The sequence below is a fragment of the Euprymna scolopes genome, chromosome 21 (genome assembly GCF_053919585.1).
Source record: "Euprymna scolopes isolate OS-2025 chromosome 21, ASM5391958v1, whole genome shotgun sequence".
In the NCBI taxonomy this organism is placed as follows: domain Eukaryota; kingdom Metazoa; phylum Mollusca; class Cephalopoda; order Sepiida; family Sepiolidae; genus Euprymna; species Euprymna scolopes.
Window position 1 is genome coordinate 116320883 of NC_136502.1, and position 6464 is coordinate 116327346.

The 6464-nt window shown below is 36.3% G+C and overlaps 1 protein-coding gene across 1 annotated transcript in view; it reads left to right on the forward strand.

Annotated features, from left to right (window-relative positions):
- Window positions 1-1065: 1065 nt before the first annotated feature.
- Window positions 1066-6464, forward strand: part of LOC145242678 (uncharacterized) — a 137356-nt gene continuing 131957 nt past the window's right edge. Inside the window, exon 1 of the mRNA XM_080105810.1 lies at window positions 1066-1119. The gene's annotated coding sequence lies outside the window, so the exon portion shown is untranslated. The remainder of the gene's footprint in view (window positions 1120-6464) is intronic.

Here is a 6464-nt window from a genome sequence, read left to right on the forward strand (position 1 = left end):
ATTTTCAGGACAATCAAGAAAGTACATGGCTGTTGGTTAAGAGTTATTGATGTGACATGATGATGCATAAAAGTTGTAAGTTCAATCTTTAAGAAAATCGCACATGAGAGTATCCTATACCTCTACAAAGCCACCATTCGACCATGCAAAGAGTATTGTTGCTGCATCTAAGCTGGTGTATCTCCCACTAGTTTCTCACTCTTACACAAGGTCCAAAAAAGAATCACAAATCTAATAACTCCCACATTATCAACCAAACCCCACCTCCTGTGCCATCACCAAAAGTTTTACAAGTATTTTAATGGAATATGCTTCGACAAACTCGAAGCACTTGTACCCTCGCCGACGTTAAATATCCCTGACTAAGCCAACAAACAACAAAATCCCACCTCTACACTGTAGAGATCCCGAAATGCTGGAAAGCCTTCTACTCAAATAGTTTCTTCCCCAGAACTGCTACGCTTTGTAATTCCTTTCCTGGGCCCTGTTTCCCTGACTGTACTGACATGCAGAAGTTCAAGTGTAACGTGAACAGACATCTTGCTGCTCAACTCCCTTCATAGTGCTGCCATAGATTTAGTCCCAAATAGTAACCTCTTAAGTTCAAGTGCTTTGGATGAATTACAGTTAAAAAAAAATAAAATAAAAACTAGTACAACATATCATAAAAAGCTTATAAAATCTGATATGAAAGCAATCTACTTCAGTGGATTATCAACGAGGAGGACAAAAAGGCATTCAACGAAGGTGAGAGAGAGTATAACTGTCGAAATGAGAAAATAACATGATGAATAACAGTTCAGAACTTGTAAATAAATAATTTTTTTTTTAACTTAGCGTAGTTCATTTCATAGTCTGTGATATCCATTTGACCAATTATACACTCCACTATGTTTCTTTAGTTTTACTCTTTGTTCTTTAATTTTCCACGTGACATTTGCATATTTCTCTCTACATTTTTGATAGTTTTCCTTTTTTCCACTTTAATTTCCTTTATTAATTTTATTCTTTCAAATGTTTTTGACGATTTCTATCAATTTCTATTATTTTCAACCTTTTTTCCTGTTTTGGGTGTGATGAAATCTCTATGACCAGAAAAGGCAGTCGGTCTATTTGTCAGTAAGTCATGCTTACATTTGGAATATAATTTTTTGTCCGGCTCTCAGGTTTAAGTTTCAAATAGCATTGTGGTTGGTTTTGCATGCTTAAGTTTCAAATAACGTTTTGTTGGTATTACATGCTTAAGTTTCATATAGCATTTTTGTTGATTTTGCATGCTTAAGATAGTCAGACCTAAACCTTGGATTAACCACTAAGAAGGCTGTCCTATCAGCAGGTGCAAAGTACTGGGCCTACTGTGTTGCTATTTGGTGAATGGATTCTGGACCATGCAGTAGCTTCTGGTGGGGCTTCTCAATGCCATATTAGTGGATAATTGTTATGGCCTTACCTTATCATGTGCTACAAAAAAATATTTATTCATTTCTTTTTCTCTCTTACTTTCCCTCTCTGCCTTGCTCTAACCAAGTCTGTCAACCTGTTTCACAAATTCCAAAATTCCATCATGAAAAGTCTCCAGAAAAAATACATGATTAAACTCAAAACTTCAACTTCCAACATAGACTTCACTACCATGTCTCCTTCTCCAACATCAGAGGTCTACATTCCAACCTTCCAGAGGTTGAAATCATATAGAAGACTAAACCAAACCTATTATTCCTAAATGAAACTGGCATTGGACTGACTATTTCCCTAGAAGAGTTTGTAATTAAAAGATACTCTAACTTAATATCCAAATTCGACCCCCAAAATCACCATAGGCATGGAATATGTGCCTACATTAAAGATGGCTTTCCATGTGATAGAGACATCTTCAGAGAAGACCCTAATTTGCCCTATATGTGCTTCTGGGTTGCACTTGCTCATACCACTGCGTTTATATTAGCCCTCTATCGTCCCCACAACAGTGGAGTTACTATCTTTAAGAGCATATCTGAGAAAACTGACCACATCTTGTCTGCTCATTCTTCAGCTAACATTCACATCTGTGAAGACTTCAATGTTCAAAATGTGAAATGGTTAACCCATTCAAACAAGACAGATGATAAAGGGAGGTTCTGTCACAATTTCTCCATTTCTTATGACTTCACTCAAATTGTTCGTGAACCCACCGGCATGCCCAACACTGACGGTTGGTATGCAAGTCACCTAGAACCTTTTTCTCACAACTTGCCTGAGCTATGTTATTTTCCATTTACCATTTCTACCATTTCATACCATCTAAAAAATTCCAGCAAAAACCTAACAGCCAGCCATGGTTTTCTCCAGAATGTGCTGCTGCCATTGCACACAGAAATCACTATTTCCATTGCTTCCAACATAATAGATGTACTGAGACTAAAGCCGTTTTCAGGACTGCCAGCAACCACTGTAAAAGAGTAATAAAGAACGTTAGAGAGTTGTATGCTCAATCCGTTTAGTCCAAAGTAGCTGAGCAAATGGCAAATAGGGTCCTAAATAGAAGTGTGCACTCTATCTGGACCATCATCAATGGACCTGAGATAATCTCGCCAATATCAGACAAAGCCAAACTCCTCAAATTTCTATCTTTCCATCATCAATGCTCTGATCCCCATCTGGCATCAATTGAAATGAATGGTCCTCATCTTGAGGAGACTCCATGTTTTGACAAGCTTCTGGGCGTGACCTTTACTCCTGATCTGAAAGGGAACACATAAATCAAATACTTTGCCAAGGTTGCTGGAAAAATGACGGGATCCTTCTACCGCTCCATTAGATATCTCACTGGCCTACAACGTCCCCTCAGTGGGAAAGAAGTTGCAGGAAACGGGAAAAGGCCTTCCTCACTAGTTTATGAAGTCTATTTTGAACTCTGTCAAGGCAGGAAAAGGTATTTATCGCAGGTCCAGGCCAGATGTGGCTACATAACTCCATCCTAGGACGTACCTGGCTCTTATTCAGGTACAGAATTGCATCAGCAATGAGATATCTAGTGGAGCGGTAAAAAGATCCCACGTTTTTTCCAGCGACCTTGGCAATGTATTTGATATATGTATTCCATTTCAGATCAGGAGTAAAGGTCAGACCCAGAAGCTTGTCAAAACATGGAGTCTCCCCAAGATGAGGACCATTCATTTCAATTGATGCCAGATGGGGATCAGAGCATTGATGATGCATTAAAATTAACCAGCTACTTCTTTCCTCATTGTACCACGTGCTCAAAATCAGAGAAGAGAGAATCAGAGAGAACTTGGTCATTTACGGCTTATTTATGGTTACATACAACATCAAGCAGACGGTTGAAGGTGATCTAACTGGGGTTAAAAATGAAAGTAATTAATTATTAGACTATGATAAACTGACACGTTTAATATGCTGTGATGTTGTATTATATACTAGCAGGTAAGAGGGGGCGACCTTGCCAGTCATAAAATATCTTTGAATATATTTTAATGCATGCAGATTTTCTATTTATTCTTACAGAGCCAATTCGCTATTGAATATTATATTGTACCTAATATATAAATACTGATTTCAAAAGTTTAAAAAAAAATGAATTTGATGACATCAGCTAGAATTGAAACCAAAATATTTAGCATCCGGCCATATTCGCTACCGTTTGAGTTAACCTAAATGCTAGATAAGAAAGTTATAAACTTAAACCACTTTTAAGTATGAATGAATTTGCACATGTGAAAAACTAATAAAAAATATGTCGGCAAGTTGAAATGAACATTTTGCACTTCAACTTTGCACTTCAACATCTGTATGTTATTCACCCATCCAAACAAAGATTTTACCCATTACAAACCATCTTTTGTGTACTATTACTATTTCCTGTTAATTTCAGTGTTATGTGACTAGTAGTTTTAAAGTTTATCGGTTAAATATTTTCACACAGAAACACACATACATACATCTATTCTTTTATACATATATATATATATATATATATATATATATATATATATATATATATATTATTATTATTATTATTATTATTATTATTAGTTAGTCTTTCTCTCCTGCATGTTGATTTGATGTTGAAATGAAATGTTTTAATAAAAATCAGGAATCGAACAGAAATAAAGCTGCACATCACTTCTGTTCATTGAACAACATCCGGTTTTATTAATAAGCGGGTGTAGCAACCTATAAAATGTGGCTATGACAATCTCATGAGAGATTACATTTGAAATTGCATTTTTTTCTTCTTATTATTTTGGTATTTTATGCTAACGTTTTAAATAATATTTCTATATCTAACTGCAAAGATTGAATGAAAATAGTTTCAATGTTTCTATGCATCTTTATAAGGGATTCTGGCTCTCATCCAATCTGTCACACTCTTAAATTTGAATTTTTTTTTTGCAAATTATTTGAACTATTTGGACTACCGTTCTCATCTTGAGTGTTATTTGCACAACGTTTCGGCTGATATAACCTTCGACCTTCTTCAGGTGTATCTTGTCGAATTTGGGAATCTTCTTTGTCAAGCTCAGAATCTGCACAGAATTGTTAATGGAACGAACTTGATATAAAGATTAGCTTGTTCGATAAAGCACACTTGAAGAAGGTCGGAGGCTACATCGGTCTGAATATTGTGCAAATAACATTCAAGATAAGAACAGTAGTCATGATAATCCAAATAATACGAATAATCAATCGTCATCAAAAAAATTAAAAACAGCATTTCTTTCAGTAAATATCCAGACAAATCCTTATTTACACTTTGGTTTTTAAGCATCCTTATTTCTTTGTCATTTAGTTGGCTCTTCTTTGATTAAAAAAAGAAAGATTTTATGGAAATCGCCCGAGACAAGGCATGAAGCCACTTAATGTAAGAAGCTAACAAGAACGAAATCTGATTATCGCAAAGAAAGGAGATGCTTATTGACCTTAATATTGAAAAGACCAAGGCTGTAGGTAGAAGGAAAACAATCAACAGAAAGAGAGTTCCACAACCTTGCAATCTTTGGAAAGAAACTAATGGAATAGGAAGCTGTATTATAATGAGGCATAAAAACAACGAATTGATGAAGACCACTAGACTAGCGAATCAAATGAGCTGGAACAAAGGAAGCAGTAAATGGACAATTCTGAAGAACATGTGCCATAATAGTATTTATAAAAAAACTGAGACTAGCAACATCACATCTGTGAGAGAGAGGTTGCAGTGTAGAAGGGAGGGGGGGACCAATCAAATTACAGATGCCTTTCTGCAATTTATAAAGAACCTTCAAATGGGACACAGATTCATCAGTCCAAATATGACAACAAAACTCCATACATGATCTGATGGTAGATTTGTAGAGATTGAGAATAGTCTCGAGTGTGAGAAAGTGTTTAGAATGATAGAGGGAACCGATTTTATGAGAATCAGAAAAAGCAATGAATTTAATAAATTAACTTCAAGAAAGATTTGATGAGATCAAGAAGTTTTAGAGTTGATTTCTCATCTAGAGCAGATCCATTCATAAGAATCCCAGGAAGAAAAAGGGATACGCTTGCGATTGAAGGACAATAGTTGAGTCTTAACAGGATCAAACGAAACAAGCCATTTCTTTATTCAACTCTTTGAAGTTTCTGCTAAAACTCTCATCGTCACCTAACTTCTTTTCTCCCTCTTCTCTTTTAGTTATTTTATTACCCTTTCTCTTTCTCTCTGTTTTATTTCAATGTTTTACGTTTTCAGTCAAATGTTCATACATTTATCGGCTGCATTCTCATTTTGAACAACATTTTTATGCCGAAAATCAAGGCTTGATGACTAATGCTTTTAAGAAATTGAGTGGTCTAAGCAATGACAACAGGTGCAGGTTCTGCCCTCACAGTACACAATGGAGTGTATAAATATCTCCACTGGACGATCTGCAAAAACTGAATATCAAATGCAGTAACACGTCCCGGGAACATGTTTACCAGAAAGAACAGTTGGAAATAAGTCATACACCATCAACTATGACTATGCAATTCCTATAGCTACATACCTAGAAAACGGAGCCAAAAGATCTGACATAGTGATATGGGACAAGAAAGAGAAAGAAGCAACCTTAGTAGAAGTCGATGTCCCCAATGATGCTGGTTTAAGTAGAGCTGATAGGGAAAAGATAACGAAATACCAAGGTCTTATGTATGACATGAAAAGAAATTGGAATCTTAGGAAGATCTCTATCATTTCAGTTAATCAACAATTCCCCCACTAACCAACAATCACGAGGTTGTCTCCTCAGCAACTGACAAGGCTAACATGCTTGCCAGTCGGTTTGCCTCAAACTCCACACTGGACCCTTCCAACCACCCCCTACCTGACTTTCCTATGCGGACAGACGCCACACTAGACGATCTGAAAACCACCCCTGCTCAGGTGCATGCTATCATAAAAAACCTTGACACCTCAAAAGCATGTGGACCCGATCTTATCCCAGCTGTGCTATTAAAAA